The 21,060-nt window shown below is 39.8% G+C and overlaps 1 protein-coding gene across 6 annotated transcripts in view; it reads left to right on the forward strand.

Moving 5' to 3' along the window:
* The first annotated feature begins 2,785 nt into the window (after positions 1-2,785).
* Positions 2,786-21,060, forward strand: part of PTK2B (protein tyrosine kinase 2 beta) — a 129,879-nt gene continuing 111,604 nt past the window's right edge. For 5 of the 6 annotated variants that reach the window (XM_058164752.1, XM_058164755.1, XM_058164756.1 and 2 more), the window contains exon 1: positions 3,167-3,322. The gene's annotated coding sequence lies outside the window, so the exon portion shown is untranslated. Of the gene's footprint in view, positions 2,919-3,166; positions 3,323-21,060 lie in introns of those variants that run through there. The other variant, XM_058164754.1, reaches the window with a different exon arrangement.

Below are 21,060 nucleotides of genomic sequence, written 5' to 3' on the forward strand. Positions count from 1 at the left end.
TTTGGAAAAATACATTTACTCACGTACTTATCGGCTCCCCACTCATGTAAATTAGGAAGTGACCTTAACGGTTTGAGATCATGTATTTTCATAACAGGGATGTTATTATTCACGATTAATGTCAGTATTATTTTTAATTTATTGTATGTCTATGGCTGGTCGATGACTGTAATAAAGTTTATATTCTATTCTTCTGTTCTGTTCCACTGATTAACTGTTATAGCTGTCAGGAAATTTCTCCTTAGTTTTAGGTTGCTTCTGTCCTTGATGTTTACAAAAATGTTTACACAACTAGAACTGCAGCAAGTGAAAAAGGTGTGTCCTATGGCCTATTGTTTGGGGCAATATGCTGACTCTGTCAACCACCTTAGAGAGTGCTGTAAAACACTGTGAAGCGATATATGTCTAAATGCTATTGCTTCTCTGAGATGAGCTTGGATGCATTAATAATTTTTGAAGAGCAATTTGTAAAGTGCACTGGATGGCCACACAGGGGCAGTATGCGCAAAATGATCTTTTGTCTTGTGGGCTGGTGTCTCTAGTTGGGTTTGCTATTTTTAACCCTTTTAAAATTGTTCAGCCTTTCTTTTAATATTTATCTACTTCTTTCTATGGGGGTTTCTTTCACTGGGTATGCATCGGTTTATTTTACAGATGGCCACATGCTTGTAAAAGTAAGTTTATGCTACTTTAGAGGAAATAAAATATTCGCAATCAGCACTCTGTAACCAGAATTGGTATGTAGCATTCTTCACTTCCTAGTTTTTTATTTTGTGAAGTGGGTAGGTTTAGCAAAAAATTCCCTTGCTGCGGGTGGCTGGGTTTGCTCGTGCTGAGTTATCTGAGAGGCATAATGGAACAAAGGTATTGCTGAATCTATGCTATTTTGGGAGATGGATCTATCAGCCTGATGCTGCAGAACCAGCAAAGTGCAGCTTCTATGACTATGTTCACATAAGTGGGTCAGGTAAAGAAGCAGCTTGGCTCAGCCTCGGTAGGGAGTCTGGGGGAAGAAAAGGTATTGTTCAAATTGAAAGGTGTTTGATAGTTTATGTTTGAATGTACAGTATTGTGCAAATGGGCTATAGAGTGACCAGGTGAAGTATATCACATGAACACAGCCTGGGGGAGGTTGTAGAATGTCTGGATGAGAACAGAGGCTTTCTTTGGCATTGCTATGGTCAACCAGGCCAATGCTTTGGCCACTCTTTCAGTGCCATGTTGTTGCCACTGTCTGTCCCTGTCCCATCTCATTGGTTAAAAAAACCAAAACCCTAAGTTTCAATGCTGGTGATTACCAGGACATTTTCTGCAAAATAGTTTGCCACTGTCTTCTTCCAGGATATTTTTTCCCCTTCCATTTGCCACTCTTGTATGGAATCTCTGGGTTTTCCTGGTGCTGTGCCATCCAAAAGATGTCCAGGTCCAGCCCAGTTTAGCTTTTGTAAGATGAGATGAGAGACTAAGCAGATGTTGGCAACATCACATCAAACTATGGAACCAGAAGTTGAGTGCTTTTTGTGCATGCTTATCTCTTCTTCTGCTACAAATCTGAGGATCCAGGTTTTTGGCAGGATGTAGATATTTGGGATGTGGTGACTCAGTGGCTAAGGCACTGAGCTTGTCGATCGAAAGGTCTGCAGTTCAGCAGTTCGAATCCCTAGTGCTGCATAATGGGGTGAGCTCCCGTTACTTGTCCCAGCTTCTACCAACCTAGCAGTTCAAAAGCACGTAAGAAAAAATGCAAGTAGAAAAGTAGGGACCACCCTTGGTGGTAAGCTAACAGCGTTCTGTGTGCCTTTGGCGTTTAGTCATGCTGGCCACATGACCACAGAGACGTTTTCAGACAGCGCTGACCCTTCGGCTTTGAAACGGAGATGAGCACCGCCCCCTAGAGTCGGGAACAACTAGCACATATGTGCGAGGGGAACCTTTACCTTTAGACATTTGGGCTTTATGCAGATGAGACATTCCTCTGCTGCTTCTTTCTTCTTTTATATTTTTCCATCTCTCTTGGGTTAAACATTTCACAAGTTTCTTATTCCAGAAAGAACAAGCTTCTAGAAAGGTTTGATTCATTGTGACCACTGTAAGCCATTTTTCCTATTCAATGCTTCTGCGCTCGGTGAGCAATCATGAGAAAGAAGATCACTTATTTTCCATGCCCTCACATTGTGTATCTTTACTCTTTGTAGAGCCTGGAGGTTGTTAGCTCAGCACAAATCCTCCTCCATTGTTTTCCGCCCTGCTGTGGCTTGAGGGCTTTCATTTTCAGACACTGCTGCGAAATTTGACAGTGCTGGATATTCATGCAGTAGGCAAGCTTGAATATCAGGTTGACTTTTTGACAAGCCGGGGTGCCTCAACAACAGGCAGATCCGAGGGCCAACAGCTGCCTCTTGGATCCAGACTATAGAAAGACTCTCTTGGCTTGGTTTCTCTTGCTTCTTTGCTCCTTCGGCTAAGTGAGTCTCGGTGGGTCTCAATGGCTGAAGGCCTTTTGCTTGCCAGACACTCCTGCCCCAGTTTCACACTCCTCTTCTCTGAGCTCTTGAAGGAAGTGGGCAGCCAAACCCAGGGGAGTGGCTTCACTTAAAAAAACAAAACATAGCTGTGAAGGAAAGCAGTGGACCCATTCAAAAGTTTTATTTCCTCTGCACGGGCAAGCCTTTTGCCAGACACTCCTGCCCCAGTTTCACACTCCTCTTCTCTGAGCTCTTGAAGGAAGTGGGCAGCCAAACCCAGGGGAGTGGCTTCACTTAAAAAAACAAAACATAGCTGTGAAGGAAAGCAGTGGACCCATTCAAAAGTTTTATTTCCTCTGCACGGGCAAGCCCTTTTGCCACCGTTGGCATCCTTCTTGGAAGGATCGAGGCCGAGACCCCTGCCAAAATAAAAGGAGCCTAGATCGACCTCAGGTGAGTTTCCTGACCTGCAAGAGCAAAGGAAACGCTGTGCAAGAGCCCACAGCTTGTCCGCTTTGCGTGCCGAGGCAGGTTCCTGCTTGGTTCACAGAGGCGAGTTGAAGCGTTGGCACCGCGCTGGAAGTCTGACACACGTAACTGCAGGCAGGGAGAAGTAAAGACGCAACCAGGAAGTGGGCGCGAGGGTGCCTTTTGAGCAGACGGGCAGGCCAAAAGAAAGAGAAAGAAAGAGAGAGAGGGGGAGGGAGGGGAGGGAAAGGAGGGGGCGCTTCGTCGGAAACGGCTTTATTTTTTTTCCCTTCACCCTTTCTGCTCCTTTGGATCCAAGAAGCAAAACTGGCGCGAGGTTGCTCTTGATCCCGTCTAAACGGCTTTCGGCTTCGAAGGTGGGCTGAAAGGTAGGCGAGGCGATCGGGACACTTGTTTCCGCTTCTTCCCCCACCCTTTTTTCTTCTTCTTTCCCTTCTTTCTCTTTTTTGCTTTGCTCCCAAAGGCGGTGGTACCTGCCTGAGAAACGCCAGCCTTACTTTCCTAGCCAGGCTTGAGACCCTGGAGAAGAAGCAGGCGGGGTAGAGAGGCAGCGTGTGGCCCTCCAGACCAGCGCGCACTTTCGGGCTTGCTCTCGGGGGTCTGCCGCGCGGTTTCCTCCAGCTGATCTTGCACCCAAAGGCGGCTATCGGGCTAAGTCGGCCCTTTGGAGCCGGCTTTCCCAGGGTCCGGGACGCGCAGGAGAGGGGATTTCTGCTCCGGCGAGACTTCGGGCTAGGCTTGTCCCTAGGAAAGGGAAGCGAGGGGCGCCAGGTGGAGAATTCCCCCGGCGGAATGATGAAAGCGCACCCGACTAGCGCTGCGCTAACACTTAAGTTGGGTTCTCACAACATGCCGGACTATGTTAAAATGGACCGCGCAATAGATGACTAGGCTTCGCGTGTTACTGGAAACCGAGTGGCCGTCTCGATACCATTGTATGAATGATTCGATTAATCTATCGCCTTTATATGTTTATTTGTCTCCATTTCGCGTCATGTATAAATATACGGGTTTGGATCTAATCGATCAGGGCAGAGTTGGAAGGGACCTTGGAGGTCTTCTAGTCCAACCTTCTGCTCAGGCAGGAGATCCGGTACCGTTTTGTTTTCGGATTTGTTAACTTTCGGGTTGAATGTGCTGCCTGGATTCATCCAAACTTTGAAGTTGATTGCTGAATGGGTAGCTGGTTGGACTGCATTTCTTTTTCTTTTTCTTTTTCTTTTCTTTCTTTCTTTCTTTCTTTCTTTTTTTTTGCTAACTTAGACTTTGAGGGGGGGGGGCAAAACATTGGCAAAAAAGTGGATGGCCAGACAGTTAATTCCCAGCCATTATATCGTGACTATTGTACTTGTTAAGCGAATTGACATTTGATTTGATAAGGCTGATTATATTCTAGAGGGAGGACCAGGCTGTAATGGATGTCTGTGCATCAGTGCCACCCTATTTACCGTACTGTATCTCTTTAGAATTAAGTGCCTCTGAATTCAGAGGATCTTTCTTCTGGAAAAAGGGTCATTTCTAATCAGTAGATCTGTCAAACATGGCAAGTTGCTCTGCTGAATAGATGGTTTGCAATATAAAAGGGACAAGAGGCTTTTAAAGGCTAATTGATGCTTTTGAGACATAAGAAGGGGAGATGGCAAACTGTGACCTACAGTGGGAATAATAAAACTATTTTTAATAAGATGTCATAGACAATTTTTTTTTCTTTTGGCATACTAGATCTATGTGGCTTCCTTTGTAGAGATTGGATTTACTTCATTCCTTGCTTTGCATCTGGGTACACAGTGGGGCTTACTTTTCTTAGGCTCTACAAATATTGTGTTAAAAAATGAGAAAAAATTAAAGGGTATATTTGTGTTTAGAGAATTGCGTATCTCCTGCTCTTCTGGGTGAAAATTCAGATTTTACCACTGAACGCTAATGCTTTCTGAGTTTCATTCTTTGCTGGCGTGCCACTTGTTTATTTTTTTATATGTAAAATTTAGAAAGCTTTTGGTGGAGGCGGGGCATATTGCAAAGAAACAAGAAAAACTTCCTAATCACAATAGGAGTAATATAGATTTGTAATGGTAAAATGATGCCCCTTGAAAAAACAGGTGTTGGATACAAAACTGCCTGGACTCCATGATTTTTAGGAAGTCTTTTCTATTCTTTTTTAATTGTGATTACGTGTTGTTGAGGGGGGGGAAAGATATTCTGTACATGTCCCAATATACTTTCCAGCTATTGGCTTCAGGTAGAGCTACAGTTTTAAAGCTTGACCATGGTCATAGAGAAGAAGTAGAAATCACGGAGGAGAAGCTAGAAATAATCTTGCCCACTGTTAACCATTCTAGCCCGTTAATTTGCTAACTTCTTAACAGACCAAACCATGGCTAAATTCAATAGTTGAGTCAGATCATAAAGTAGAAAGTTCTGTCTTTTGCTTGTCAACAACTATATGCTGAAGTTCTCACTTCTAAGTGGTTTTTATTTCTTTTTCTCCCCCTCCCCCCTCCCCAAAAACTCCAGAAAAGATGGCTTTGTTTGATCTGCAAATTTTAAATGATGGTTTGAATTTACATGGGTGCAGGAATGATTACTGTTTCTATTGAGAATCACACTGCTATTGCTATTGCTAATTCATACTCTGAGAACCCTCTCCTTCCTCTTCACCACAATCTTCAGAAGGAAAGTTAGCCTCTAAATTATTCTCTGGAAGAGCCCCCAGAAGTTGTAATTGCATAACAAATTTATTTAATGTGGAGTGTTTGGGGGTTTTATTGAGGGGTGGGGGATATGTATCAAACCTGTGGGATCTCGCTCTCTTTCCAATGCTCAAAATCTAGGAAGTCTGCAGTCTGAATAAAGGATGTCAATATGCATATGTCATGTAAAGCATTTGTTGTCTATTTGGGCCCCCAAAACCTAATGCAAGTTTTCAATGCAAATGTATTAAGCTTCCTGTTTGTAAATAGGCTTTTCACCACATTGGTAAAAACAGAAGAGAAAAAGAAGGGAGCAAATGAGACATATGTCTTAAAACAGAATCACTTATGGATAGAGATGAAGTTCATAGAAGGTGGGTTCACACAACATGCTCATCGTTTTGTGGAAACATAGCCATTGCTATGTTTCCACAAAACATAGCCATTGCCTTAGCATTCAGCCAGAGATTCAGAAAAATACCATCTGAACATGTAGAAAATGAGCAAGTACCAAGGAGAAGAGGTTAGAACGCTTATCCTTGACAGGTTAATTAAGTGCAAATGCAACAATGTGCCTGGAACTGATTCTTGAAAGACCCATAATATGTAATGGTGTAGTCCAGAGTCAGATTAACATCGTTGCAGAAAAAAAGATTCTGATGTGAAGTTTTGTGCTTCATTGTGATGAAATCTACCCAGGTTTTTTGTTTTTTTTACAAGGAAGAGGTTTATCTTTGATCACTGGATAAGAATGCATTTCTAGTAGTGGCCGGCAAAAGGACAATTATGACATTTCTCCACTTGTTTGCTGTCAGCATTTGGAATTCAGGTGAACATTTTCTGAACATGGAGGTCTGGTCGTGCCATCATAATTAATAATTGCTGATATACCTTCATAGAATTTCTTCACTATCCTTTAAAAGCCGTATTAACCAATCACTGTATTCTGCCATAATACAGTCTTAGATCAACAGAATAAATTAAACTGGCCAGTAGTTAGCCAAACTGGGGGAGGTGGAGGTTGAGGGTGGGGGGAGGAGAACAGAAAAATCCTATGTGAGTTTAAGTCTATCCTTTTGATGTGCCAGCTAACAAATGGTGATTGTTCATGGTACAAAAGCTATAAATTTTGCACTAGCTTTCCTACTGAATTTTGGAAGTTAAAATATCATCATCATCCTGAAAATTCTCAGGTAAAGGTCAGATTTTATTAACAACTCCTTCATGCCAAATGTGAGTTTCCAAAATTGAAATTCGAGCTCCTTAAGCATCCCCTTGAAAGCCTTGGAACTTCCAAATAGATATATTTAACACTGACTGTGAATTAGGGATCTTGTTACATTGCTTGGAGCTGTTTATTTATTTATTTATTTATTTATTTATTTATTTATTTATTTATTTATTTATTTATTTGTCAAACACAACAGTATATATAAGCATGAAATAACCATACGAATTGGATACAACCAAAGGGAACATTAGGACAGGAATGGTAGGCATGCTGGTGCTCTTATGCACGCCCCTTACAGACCTCTTAGGAATGGGATGAGGTCAACAGTAGATAGTCTTTGGTTAAAGTTTTGGGGATTTGGGGAAGAGACCACAGAGTCAGGTAGTGCATTCCAGGCATTAATAACGCTGTTACTGAAGTCATATTTTCTACAATCAAGATTGGAGCGGTTCACTTTAAGTTTAAATCTATTGTGTGCTCATGTATTGTTGCGACTGAAGTAGTCTTCGACTGGAAGGACATTGTAGCAGATGATTTTATGAGTTATATTCAGGTCATGTCGAAGGCGGCGGAGTTCTAAATTTTCTAAACCCAGGATTTCAAGTCTGGTGGCATAAGGTATTTTGTTGTGATCAGAGGAGTAGAGAACTATTCTTGTAAAATATTTCTGGACACGCTCAATTGTATTTGTGCAAAATCTATAGAGGTGTGGATTTAAATTCAGAATTCCAATAACTAAACTATCTGAGCAAAAAAAAATTATATTCAGCATTTCCTGTTGATAATGGTTTTTCTTAATTTTGCAGTGCATATATTTATGTATTACAAATAGCTTGACATTCATTCTTTGTTTATTGATTTTTGAGAGAGGTTCTGAATCTAAGTTGCTTTCTGTGTGGCAGGAGAGGCAGAATCAACACCTAGAGTTGCAGATATATTTAAGTTGTGTTTTTTTTAAGTTTCAGTGTTTAGGGAACTTTTTAGAGAAATTGCCATCCTCTTTTTCATACAGTATCTGTGCTAAAAATGAGATTTGTTCTCTGCAAATGACTATCATCAAGTTCAATTATGCAACCGAGTACATATGTGCAAATTTAATTAAGTTGCTTATTGCTAAATTAAATACATGTTTACAGACTTTTCAAGAGCTGAGTAAGTTTATAGAAAGGAACAGATATACTGTAATCTACAGATAGGGCTGAAAGTAATATGAAAAACTGCAGTCAGACTTTTCTCAATGTTTTTTTTAAAAAAAGATTGAAAGTGATAATGATCCACAGAAACTAAAGTCAATTTAACCCTTCCATACTATCTGAGTTTCTTTGGTTCAAATTATCTCATTTGTCCCACCCAGAAGGATATACAGACAGATATACCGTATTTTTCGGAGTATACCTTTTTCCCCTGGGAAATCTGGGTGCGTCTTATATTCCAAATGTAGCCCCACCCAGCTTCTCAAATGAAGGTTTCAGAGGCTGAAAAAAGCATCAGAAACAGAGCTTCAGAACAAAAGCCCCAAAGGGAGCTTCAGAACAAAAGCCCCAAAGGGAGCTTCAGAACAAAAGCCCGAAACAGAGCTTCAGGAAAGAAGTCCCAAACAGAGCTTCAGAAAAAAAGTCCCAAATGGAACTTTAGGAAAAAAGCCCCAAACAGAGCTCCAGAGGCTTTTTTTCTGAAGTTCTGTTTCAGAGCTTCAGAGGCTTTCAGAGGCAGAAAAAAGTTTTTTCTGAAACAGAGTTTCAGAAGCAGGAAAAAAAAAAGCAAAAAAAAAAAAAAAAAGCAAGGCACAGAGCTCACAACCAAGGAACCTGTTGCTAAAATTCACCTCTGGCTAAAGCTGATTGTGGGTATTCCGGGAGGCCGATCCACCTGCCAACCAGCTTTTTTCTTATTTTCCTCCCCAAAAACTAAGATGCGTCTTATACTCCGGTGCATCTTATACTTTGAAAAAAATATTATCTATATTCTATCTATATTGAAAATGGTGAGGATTAGAAATGTGTTAATCAATATCCAGCTGGTATGTTCGTAAAATCGAAATTGTATCAAAAGAGGCCCCCACAGTAGCTCAAATTGGTATATTCCCATAGTTCTTTTTCTAGGGAAATTATTTGAGGGCCTCAAGGAATATATCAGCTCTGGATCACTCTTGCCTTGTTACATGAAGGTAAAGATCTCTGTTGGACAGAATGGCCATTGGCCATTCCAAAGTTCTCCCTTTTGCTTAGGGGAAAATCTAATTTATTTCATTAATGAAATAAAGTATTAATATAAAGGTAAAGGTAAAGGTTCCACTTACACATACGTGCTAGTCGTTGCCGACTCTAGGGGGCGGTGCTCATCTCCGTTTCAAAGCCAAAGAGCCAGCGCTGTCCGAAGACGTCTCCGTGATTATGTGGCCGGCATGACTCAATGCCAAAGGCGCATGGAACGCTGTTACCTTCCCACCAAAGATGGTCCCTATTTTTTTTACTTGCATTTTTACGTGCTTTCGAAACTGCTAGGTTGGCAGAAGCTGGGACAAGTAACGGGAACTCACCGCGTTACAGGGCAGCACTAGGGATTCGAACCATTGAGTTGCCGACCTTTCGAACGACAAGTTCAACGTCCTAGCCCCTGAGCCACCGCGTCCCTGTAAAGTATTAATATAAAAGAGCATAAAAGACAACCTGGGGCCTCATTTATATATGTGTAAAAGTAGGGTGTTTGCTTAGACACATTATGATGAAGGAAGATAGGGATTATAATTCAGGGTTGCCAAGTTTTTAACTTCCCTCCGCTCTTGTGTACCAAATAGCATTTGAATCTTCAAGCATTGGCAGATGAAACTTTTGAAAATCAGCATTTTGGCTTTGCTCTAAGCCATAGTTCCCTAAACCATTATGTGTTAATAACCCTAACTAAACTAAACCCAGACCAAAAAAACCACATTATGGCTTACTGAAGTTTTTGAGTCCAAGATAAATCACTTAATAAGCCTTAGGAGAAAGAGCTGTATGAAAAGATGTCAGCCTTTATGCAAACTTTCAAGTTTATGGTCATTGTAGGTAGCAGAGCCACATCAACTACAGCCTTTATATTGGTCAGCCTAATCCATATATCTCCATGTAATGCTTAACTGAGGTAAGGAACAAACTGAAAAATGGGACTAATATTAAATATAGAGAAAAGTACCAAACATTAATACAGTGATAATAAGTAGAACAATCAGCCTTAGAATTGATAACTGATAAAAATATCAAAGTGTTGGATAGCTTCTACCTTTTAGGATCAACCAACGGTAGTAAAGAAACAAGCAGTCATGAAATATGCCATAGACTAGCACTTGGTAGAGCAACCATGAAGACCTTGGCAACATTTAATTGCTGTGATGTATTTATACCTATAAAGACCAGAATTATGTAGGCCAAAGTATTCCTGTGACATGCTATGGAAGTAAAAGTTTACCTTGAAGAAGCAGGATAGGTAAAATATTGACACATTTGAACTTTGTTGGATCATCAAGCAAATCAACATAGAGGTCTCACTCAGGGCCCAAGTGACAAGACTCAAATTATCCTGCTTCCAGCACTTTATGCAAATTAATTAATTAATTTATTTATTTATTTATTTATTCACATTTTTATACCGCCCTATCTCCCGAAGGACTCAGGGCGGTTTACAGCCAGATAAAAAACATACATATAAATACAGAATAAAACATCAATTAAAAAACTTATTAAATAAGGCCGAATATTTAAAATAGCAATAAAAGTAATAAAAACCCCAGTTAAAACCAAATTCAAAATTTAAAATTCTAGTCCAGTCCTGCGCGAATAAAGAGATGTGTCTTAAGCAGGAAAACCCAATTTCCTGGGGAAGGGTCTAATGCTGGGAAAGGTAGAAGCAAAGAAAAGAAGATGATCCGTAGCAAGGTGGTTGGACTCAGTTATGGCAACAATGGATGGAGTGTTGGAAGATCTGGAAGACTTTGTTAGGGACATAGATCATCATGGAGAACATCCATGGGGTTGCTAGGAATGGAAAACCATTTGATGGCACATAATCAATCAGCATGGAAGGACCAAAGCTGATTTTTCATGGAAAAAGATACCGTTCTGGCAGCAATGGGTTTCAATTTTTTTTACTACCGGTTCTGTGGGTATGGCTTGGTGGGCATGGCAGGGGAAGAATACTGTAAAATCTCCATTCCCTCCCGATCAGCTGGGATGCCTCCCACCGACCCGTACGCTCTCACAGAGAGGGACTTCTCAGGGTGCCGTCTGCCAAGCAATGTCGGCTGGCGGCCCCCAGGGGAAGATCCTTCTCTGTGGGGGCTCCCACACTCTGGAACGAACTTCCCCCGGGTTTACGCCAAATACCTGACCTTCGGACCTTTCGCCGCGAACTGAAGACACATCTTTTCATTCGCGCGGGGCTGGCTTAAAATTTTATGGATTTTATAAATTTTTATTATGAATTTTAAATGGGGTTTTAGTTTTTCTATACATTTTAAATTTTTAGGCTAATTATAATAAGTTTTTTAATTTTGTATTTTATACTGTATATTGTCTTGTTTGTTTTTATTCTGCCTGTACACCGCCCTGAGTCCTTCGGGAGAAGGGCGGTATAAAAATCAAATAAATAAATAAATAAAAATAAATTTGAGAAGCAGAGAATAGATGGCCAGTCAGAATTTTTACTACCGGTTCTCCGAACTACTCAAAATTTTCACTACCGGTTCTCCAGAATGGGTCAGAACCTGCTGAAACGCACCTCTGGAAATTCTTCAGATGGTCCCTCTAGCCTTTTGTGCCCACTGGCATCTTCTTTATTCAAATGGCCTCCTGCAAAAGGAGTATAAGAATGTTTATTTACCACATTAAAAAAAAACAAACCTATTCCTCAAGTGTGAAAGCCTTGTTATCATCCCTTTCACTTGCTAGAACAATTATTTGCTGCTCTGACATGTGACATTGTTGTTCTATTCTTGAAAAACTCTCACAAGCACACTTCCCCTATTTATTTACTTAGATGCTAGCAGGATTTGGTATACTTACCCGCCTCAGGAATGAGAACGGTACACTCTGCTTAAGAGGAGGAGCTGCAGCTACCTGACACAGTCACATAACACTAGGAATGTGCGAGATTTCACATTCAAAAGGAAAAAGCTGCTTAGGAGTGTGCAGGGATAGCATTGTGCATAAGCGCACAAACGTGCCTACCGTTCCTGTCCTATTGTTTTTCTCTTCTTCTTCCTATATATGTTTATATGGTTATATACTATATAATCTTTTTGTATGATGTTGTGACAAAAAAAAAACAAAAACTAAAAATGTCTCTTCTAGGGGTCATGCTGAAATGTGGGGGGGCAGGTGCACAATTTTGGAAAAAAATGCAGCTTCTGTAACTAGTTGCAAACAGATGCTACACGAGTGCTCCCACATGTTTGGAAGCACCTTTTGACTTTAAATCTATAAAATTGCTTTATTTCTTGATATTTATTTATATATCACATTTAGAAATTGGCCTTCTCCCTCGTAAAAGCTTATATCATATTAAATATAGTTAAAACAAGAATAAAATCATAATAAAAAAATTAAAAGGCAGGGATTTTTTTCCATATAGATGTTCCTGAGCTTGTTTATCTCAAAGGAGATCTGGGCTAATTGGGGATGAAATCGGTCAACACATAGCCAACAGTTTATACAGTATTGGATGAGATGAACTAATCATTTGTCACTGTAGAAGGTAGCTTCTGAGATAGGCTTTGGGTGGCATCACCTAAATGAAGATAATGCATTTTCTGTTCTTTGATTCTTGGGCACGCTTCCACTTTCTACAGTGTTCTTGCAGAACAGCTGCTGTTCATGAACACTGTGTTCCTTCTTTTCTTTTTCTATGGAAGAAACTCCTACTTCCTCATCCTTTCCATACTGAGTGTTTTACCTATCTACAAGTATAACTGCAGGCGTGAATGACTGAGCAGTAACCGTGCTGTGAAGCTTGTTTTTCTTTTAAATCGGCATTAGCTCTTCCTTTTCACTATCAGCAACGGTGCAAGGTGCACAGTGAACCCAGAGTCGCAGGCAAATGGGAAAGGAGGGCACTGGCCTTGCTCATATTATGCAAGGAATCTGGCTAGCTGGTACATCTTCTGGACCAGAATTAGTTTTCAAGCAACAACATTTATTTTATGCTTTTGGGTCATATCAATCATTGTGACCCTAAGTGGCTGCAAGTAGTAAGATACAAATACAATAACTAGTATTGTATTAGTAATACAATCATCAAAATAAATCAGAACCGTAATTAGAAGACTCGCGATAACTGCCCCTTTTCCCTTTTAGCACTTTTGTTCCCCTTTCTTTTGATTCCATCTAAAAATTATCACCAAGCCATAATGTGCTTAACCGCAATGAATATGGCTGGGCTTATCCATCCTAACATGTTGTAAGCCATAATTTATTCACCAGAGTGTCTGGGCTCATGCAAGATGCTTAGCTAAATTCAGCTAAGCATCTTGCTTATGTTAAGCCAGCTACAGTTTGGCTTAACATAATGTCATACAACCAGTCATACAATCTAATCCAAAAGATGAAGTTTTTCCTAACCAGTGACCTTCCTTGGCAGAAATGATTCTACTTGCTGCAATCTGTATGCTGGGCATCTGCTGAGAACAGAGCTTGTAAAAAAAATGATGGTGGGCCTAATGCTGGCTGGGTAGCTCCAGCAGCAGACTGAAGGCTAGTTATTTGAGTGTGCAGGGGTAAGCACCAGCAGCCTGGATATTCACACCCAACCAAATGTGTCCAATAGAGACTTGTTCATTACTATCGTTATTCTCATCTTCTCCATTACCTATCTTCTTATCTTCTCATGACTATAACTTTGTTGCAGAGGTGGGTTTCAAAACTTTTTACTGTGGGTGTGACTTGTACTGTTCTGTGGGTGTGACTTGGTGGGCGTGGCATGGCTTGGTGGGCGTGGCTTGGAAGGCATGGCAGGGGAAGGATACTGTAAAATCTCCATTCCCTCCCCATTCCAGGGGAAGGTTACTGCAAAATCCCCATTTCCTCCCGATCAGCTGGGACTCGGGAGGCAGAGAATAGATGGGGGTGGGACCAGTCAGACGTGGTATTTACCGGTTCTCCAAACTACTCAAAATTTCCACTACCAGTTCTCCAGAACTGGTCAGAGCCTCCTGAAACCAACCTCTGCTTTGTTGCTTATCACTATTGTTGTATGTACATTGAGAGCTTATGCACCAGAAACAAATTCCTTGTTTGTCTAATCACACTTGGCCAATAAAGAATTCTATTCTATTCTATTCTATTCTATTCTATTCTAGTCTAGTCTAGTCTAGTCTAGTCTAGTCTAGTCTAGTCTAGTCTAGTCTAGTCTAGTCTAGTCTATCCAACAAGATGCAGTTCAATAATGAGAAAAGTAAAGTCCTGCACTTAGGCAGGAAAAACCAAATGCACAGGTACGGAACACAGTATTTGGCACTTGTGAAAGGGATCTAGGAATTCTAGTAGACCACTGGTTAAATATGAGCCAGCAGTGTGCTGCAGGTGCCAAAAAAAAAAAAAAAAGGCCAGTGCAGTCATAGGCTTCATCAACAGAGGGATAGCATCAAGATCATGAGAAGTGATAGTTCCACTTTCACTAATAGCCACACTTGGAATACTACATATAGGTCTAGTCACCATGATACCAAAAAAAAAAAGGTGCTGAGGTCTTAGAAAAAGTGCAGAGACGAGCAACAAAGTTGATAAGAGGTCTGGAGGCTAAACCATATGATGAATGGCTAAGGAAAGTAGGTTTCTAGAGAAGACATGACAACTGTCTTTCAATACTTGAAGGGCTAACATAGGAAAGAAGAAGTTAATTTATTCTCCAAAGCACTTGAGGGTAGGATAACAAGCAATGGATGTAAACTTGTAAATCCAAACAGAACTAAGGGGAAATTTCCTGCCAGTAAGAACAATTAATCAGTGGAACAGCTTGCCTCCCAGACTGGTGGGTGCTCCATTGCTAGAGGACTTCAAGAAAAGACTGGACAGCCATTTGTCCTGGATGGAAGAACTCCTGCCCTGAGCAGGGGATTTGACTAAAAGACCTCCAAGGTCCCTTCCAGCCCTATGTTTCTATGATTCTGTGATTCTATGAATCATGCGTTCTCTCTTATCAACACAGTGTAAGTATGGAATCCTTTCTGGGTTTGAGCAACTTCTTCCTCTATTTTAAGGTTAAAATAGCACATGCAGAAGAATAATAGAGACAGTAAAGACCGTGAGAAAAGAGTCATGTTGCAAGAGGTTTAAGTAAGCAGTTAAGGACAACCAAGGACACCAGTTCATGCTACACACTTAACCAGATTGAGTAAAATTTAGCAGAGTCCGTCAAACAGCAGACTATTCTTGGTTAGCATATACAAATTTGGCTTTTTTTTTTGTAGCTTCACATATTGCATAAACTGAGTCCATTTAGTTAATTATAGTTGCACTATAAAGCTTAATACAAGTAACCAGATTAAGCATGTTGTGTGAATGCAGCCAGTTTGAGAACAGGATTCACATAAGCTTCAAGTTGGAATAGAATAGAATAGAATAGAATAGAATAGAATAGAATAGAATAGAATAGAATAGAATAGAATAGATTTTTTTATTGGCCAAGTGTGATTGGACACACAAGGAATTTGTCTTGGTACATATGCGCTCAGTGTACATAAAAGAAAAGATACCTTCATCAAGGTACAACACTTACAACACTTAATGATGTCATAGGGTACAAATAAGCAATCAGGAAACAATATCAGTATAAATCGTAAGGATACAAGCAACAAAGTTAGAGTCATAAGTGGAAGGAGATAGGTGATGGGAATTTATTTATTTATTTATTTATTTATTTATTTATTTATTTATTTATTTATCATATTTGTATACCACCCTATCTCCCTAGGGACTCAGGGTGGTTCACAGGCGAATAAAAAAGTACATATAAATACAGAATAAAATAACTGTTAAAAAGCTTATTCTACATGGCCCAATGAGAATGATGAGAAGATTAATAGTAGTGTAGATTTAGTAAATAGTTTGACAGTGTTGAGGGAGTTATTTGTGTAGCAGAGTGATGGCGTTCAGAAAAAACTGTTCTTGTGTCTAGTTGTTCTGGTGTGCAGTGCTCTACAGCATCATTTTGAGAGTAGGAGTTGAAACAGTTTATATCCAGGATGTGAGGGATCTGTAAATGTTTTCACAGGCCTCTTTTTGACTCGTACAGTATACAGGTCCTCAATGGAAGGCAAGTTGGTAGCCATTGTTTTTTCTGCAGTTCTAATTATCCTCTGAAGTCTGTGTCTGTCTTGTTCGGTTGCAGAACCAAACCAGACAGTTATAGAGATGCAGATGACAGACTCAATTGAAGTTTGGGGGGGGGGGTGGTAATTAAATAATTCTCAGCTACTACAGGGGAAAGAATATCTGTATTTTTTCTTTTTTCTTTTCAAAACAATAAATGGAAACTTCTGGACTAGTATAATCAATCGATCCATAGTGCTTTAGGTAGAACCAACAGAAATACTATCCCCTGTCCGTTCCACTAAGCTTTCATGTTTACTGCCAGAATCCAAAGTGATGCACATGGAGTGTGGAGACCCTTTGTTATTCTTCCATTGATAAGAAGCAAAGACAAATACATAAAGATGTCTCCCATTGTTCAAACCTTGGATGATAGATTGCCACTTAATTCTGTTGAAAGCTGTTTTACTTCAGCTAATCTTTTTGGAGGGTCATTTTAAGTTTGTTTGTTTTGTTTTGTTTACATTTATATCCCGCCCTTCTCCGAAGACTCAGGGCGGCTTACAGTGTATAAGGCAATAGTCTCATTCTATTTGTATATTTTTACAAAGTCAACTTATTGCCCCCCCAACAATCTGGGTCCTCATTTTACCTACCTTATAAAGGATGGAAGGCTGAGTCAACCTTGGGCCGGGCTTGAACCTGCAGTAATTGCAGGCTACTGTGTTCTAATAACAGGCTCTAACAGCCTGAGCTATTACAGTGGTTTTGCTGTTTCTATTGTCTATTTGACTTTTGGACCTTTTCAAGAGTGTGTCCAATATTTGCACCACACCTTTAAACAATTCACTATTTGCTCTTCTAAATGGCGAAGGGGAAGAAAAATGCTTGGACTTTGTACAGTTGTAGGGGAATCTGCATAATACCAATACAGATTCTAATTTCTTCCACATCTGTCCTAAGTTTATGACTAGGTGTAAACTCCATCCATGAATCCATGATTTCAAAATCAGCCAAGCTTCCTAGTCTCACCCTGGCCACAAAAATATTTGCTTCCTTCCTTCCTTATTATTATTAGTAGTAGTATTAGATCTATAAGCCTGTCAAACTCAATGTGACTTTCAGAAATCAGAAAAACTGATTGCTTTCCAGTTTTTGATAACTCAATTGGACAAAGCAAAATATTGCCCTAATTTGACCCAGAGTATTGACAAGACATCGCAGTGTACAGATGCAATACGTTATGTGATGGAATTACATATTTTAGGAAGCCAGAATTCACATCTTACTACTTCACATATACTTGGAAAGAAAACTTATTTTTTTGGCATAGTGCCATGTGTGAAGCAGCTCTTGGCATGAATATTCAGCCAACACTTCCCTACCGCACACATGTTCATATAGAATATTTAAAATGGGTTTGCCTGGGGCATCTTAACTCCAGTCTGGCATAGTTTTGGTGTTTAGTCATGATGTCAGAAGATGTCAGAAGAAGATGCCAGTAGATATTTTGGTGAAGAGGCAGGCATCCAGATTCCCCCAAAAGCATTTCCTGTATGATTAAATCGGCATCTTTTCAGAGTTTTAGCCAGAATACATACAGGATAACAGACTAATAGAATAGCAGAGTTGGAAGGGACCTTGGCGGTCTTCTTGTCCATTTCTCTGCTTAAGCAGGGAAACGTTATACCACTTCAGACAAATGGTTGTGCTATCTCTTCTTAATGGAATCATTTGGGAACATGCAGTTTCTGAATATCTTTTAGAAAGAGAGGTCCATGATCCTGAGACACAGAGAGAAGATGTTCATGGACTTACTGGACTCTGAAGGTACTTCTGTAGCTCCAGATATGGGTCTGTTTTGTTTTTGCTCAGTAAATTAAAAAATGGGTGATCAGGAAGCTTTGTCCATCCCATTATGTTACAGATATTAATGTATTTTATTGTTGAAGGTGTTTCCTTGTATTTAGTGTTATAAGCATAGCTCATAAAATTATCTGCTAAAATGTCCTACCTGTCGAAGACTACTTCAGCTTCAACCACAACAATACCTGAGCAAACAATAGATACAAACTTAAAGTGAACCGCTCCAAACTCGATTGCAGAAAATATGACTTCAGTAACAGAATTGTTAATGCCTGAAATGCACTATCAGACTCTGTGGTCTCATCCCAAAACCCAAAAACTTTAACCTAAGACTGTCTACTGTTGACCTCATCCCGTTCCTAAGAGGTCTGTAAGGGGCATGCATAAGAGCACCAATGTGCTTACCGTCCCTGTCCTAATGTTCCCTTAATTGTATTCACTTTATGTATTCAATTCATGCTTATACTTATATATATAATCTAATATGTACTTGACAAAACAAATAAATAAATAAAGAATGTTTTCAACAACTTTTTATATTCCAGTCCAAGATTTGTGGATTTAAAATAACAGTGATGAAGATAATGCAGTGTGGCTTCTTGCTTCTTTCTTCTTGGCCTATTTTTGAAAAGAAATGTAGTTTTTAAGGAGGGCCTATTCTGTTTTCGCCCTTCTAACAGGATAAGCAACTCAGAAGGTGGCCTGAGTCACATTTTTATAGTCCCTGCTCTCCCAAAACTTGACAGGAAAACATGGTTGCAAAATGGAAATATTTGGAACTGTAACTAATTCTCTTTCTTTCTTTCTTCTTTCTGAAAGACAACTATTTTCTGTTTAAGAAAAGTCAATTAAAAAACAAAAATTCTTCAAATAAAAATGAGCTAACCATCCTCAAAGGAAAAAGGATTACATACGCTGTTAATATCCCTCCATCAAGTCTGTGTTCCTTGGAGCCTGAAAATACAGTCAAAATTATGCATGTGTGTGGGAGGGGGAATGGATTCCAAGCCCCCAAGAGCTTGAATTGTTTGTAAAAATAATACAAAAGGACGATACAAATAAAATAAATAAGACTCCTGCAGTGAAGAGGAGTTTAGGAAGTTTGTAGAGAGGGAAGCAAAGTCCCTGTGGTTGCATGAAAGCTGGAAGGGCATAGGAAATAGGCTTTGTGTGTCCTTGGCTCCCTGAGATGTTCTGAGCTTTATTTTCTTATAGTTAACTCCTAGATTCTGTTGCAGGCTGGTGCCCTGTCAGGATTTATCAATTCACATATCTGCTGAGTCAGCAGAAAACTCTCTGTGTGTGTCTGTGTTTATGCACGGGCATGCAAAGTGGCATACACACCTTCTTTGTTATTTTATATTGATGCAATAAATCAGACCCCTTGAACTCACCAAAACTGCGCTGTGGTGGTGATGTGGTTAGAATGCAGTACTGCAGGCTACTTCTACTTCTACTGATTGCCGGCTGCCAACTGCTAGCAGTTGGAATTTCATCAGCTCAAGGTTGACTCAGCCTTCCATCCTTCCGAGGTTGGTAAAATGAGGACCCACGAACAGGGGTGAAATGGTTCTGACGGGATCTGGCACTCCGGTAGCGATTGTGGCTGGTGGTTTGGCGATCCAGTAGCGATGGTGGAGCAAAGCTCTGCCCGCCCACCCGGGTGTCATTACTTCCTGATTTTAACCAGTAAGTAATGTGTTTTTTACCTTCTATGCACACACAGAAGGTTTTGCGCATGTGCAGAAGGTCTGTGAGCGCAAAGCTCATGCGTGCGGTATGTGTACTTCTGAACTGGTAAGGAAGGTAAGTAGATTTCACCACTCCCCAGGAGACAATATGCTGACTGTAAATCACTTAGAAAGGGCTGTAAAGCACTGTGAAGTGGCATATAAGTCTAAGTGCTATTGCTGTTACTATCCCTAAATTGCAGCACTTTTTAAAAGAGCTAACCATATCAACTCCCCATTCTAAAAATGATGAACTATAAAGCAGGACCATCTCAGCATATGGTGGTAGATGATGGATTGGGGGAAGATATTTTAGAGAATTCCTTTTGCAGTCCAATAGCTAATAAAACATTATAAATCTCTTGTCCCAAAATATTTGCTCTTAATGTTTTTAAGTTAATTATGTATTCTACTTTATTAATGAATAAAGAACTCATATTTCCATATAAGTCAAATACTTCTCAAGGGATAAATAACATTGTTTTGTTTTTAGATAAGGGCTTGTCTGAAATTAGTGCTTATTCCTGCCTTATACAGCATGTGTGAAGTCTGAAAGTTTCATTCCAAGTGTGCAATTGCTGCACTTGTTATTAATGCTGGCAATTTAAATCCTAAACAGTTTCAGTCCAAGATAAAATTAGGAGATTCTTTTCTGTAAATTTTGGATGGATGGATGGATGGATGGATGGCGATGAGGGAAAGGCAGGGCCTTTCCAGGGGCTGTTCCATTATTATGAAAAATCAGACTTGGCAGTTTGCCCACTTAGAAGAAAGTAAGTGTTTCCCCATAGGCTTTGTATGAAGGCTATGCATTATTTACAACATTCTTCAATGTATTTTAAACTTAATTTTATATGTCATATGAAGCTGTTAGTTTCCTGAAGTAATACCTCATCAACATAAGAAGATTGGGACCAGAATTTTTATATAAAAAGAATTTTAATAATTATTTCAAATTTTAAAGCATGTTTATGTTTGCTCAGAATTATAATTTGAGTGAGCTTTCTTCAATTTATCACCTGCAAAGAAAATGAACCACAGCATCCTTAATTTTTAGCTGACATGGCTGTTCACGTATTAGACACGGATGAGAGAATTTGCAGTCAAACACAACTACAAGGCATGGTATGAGGAAGACGGGTTAAAACTGGCTATTTTTAACCAAAAATGCTTTTTCAAAAGGCATCTGGACTTTGTTTTTCCTTGAAGACATTTCGCTTCTCATCCAAGAAGCTTCTTCAGTTCTTCAGTTGTGAAGTGAAGAAGCTTTTTGGATGAGAAGCGAAATGTCTTCAAGAAAAAACAAAG

The sequence above is a fragment of the Ahaetulla prasina genome, chromosome 1 (genome assembly GCF_028640845.1).
Source record: "Ahaetulla prasina isolate Xishuangbanna chromosome 1, ASM2864084v1, whole genome shotgun sequence".
NCBI classification, from domain to species: domain Eukaryota; kingdom Metazoa; phylum Chordata; class Lepidosauria; order Squamata; family Colubridae; genus Ahaetulla; species Ahaetulla prasina.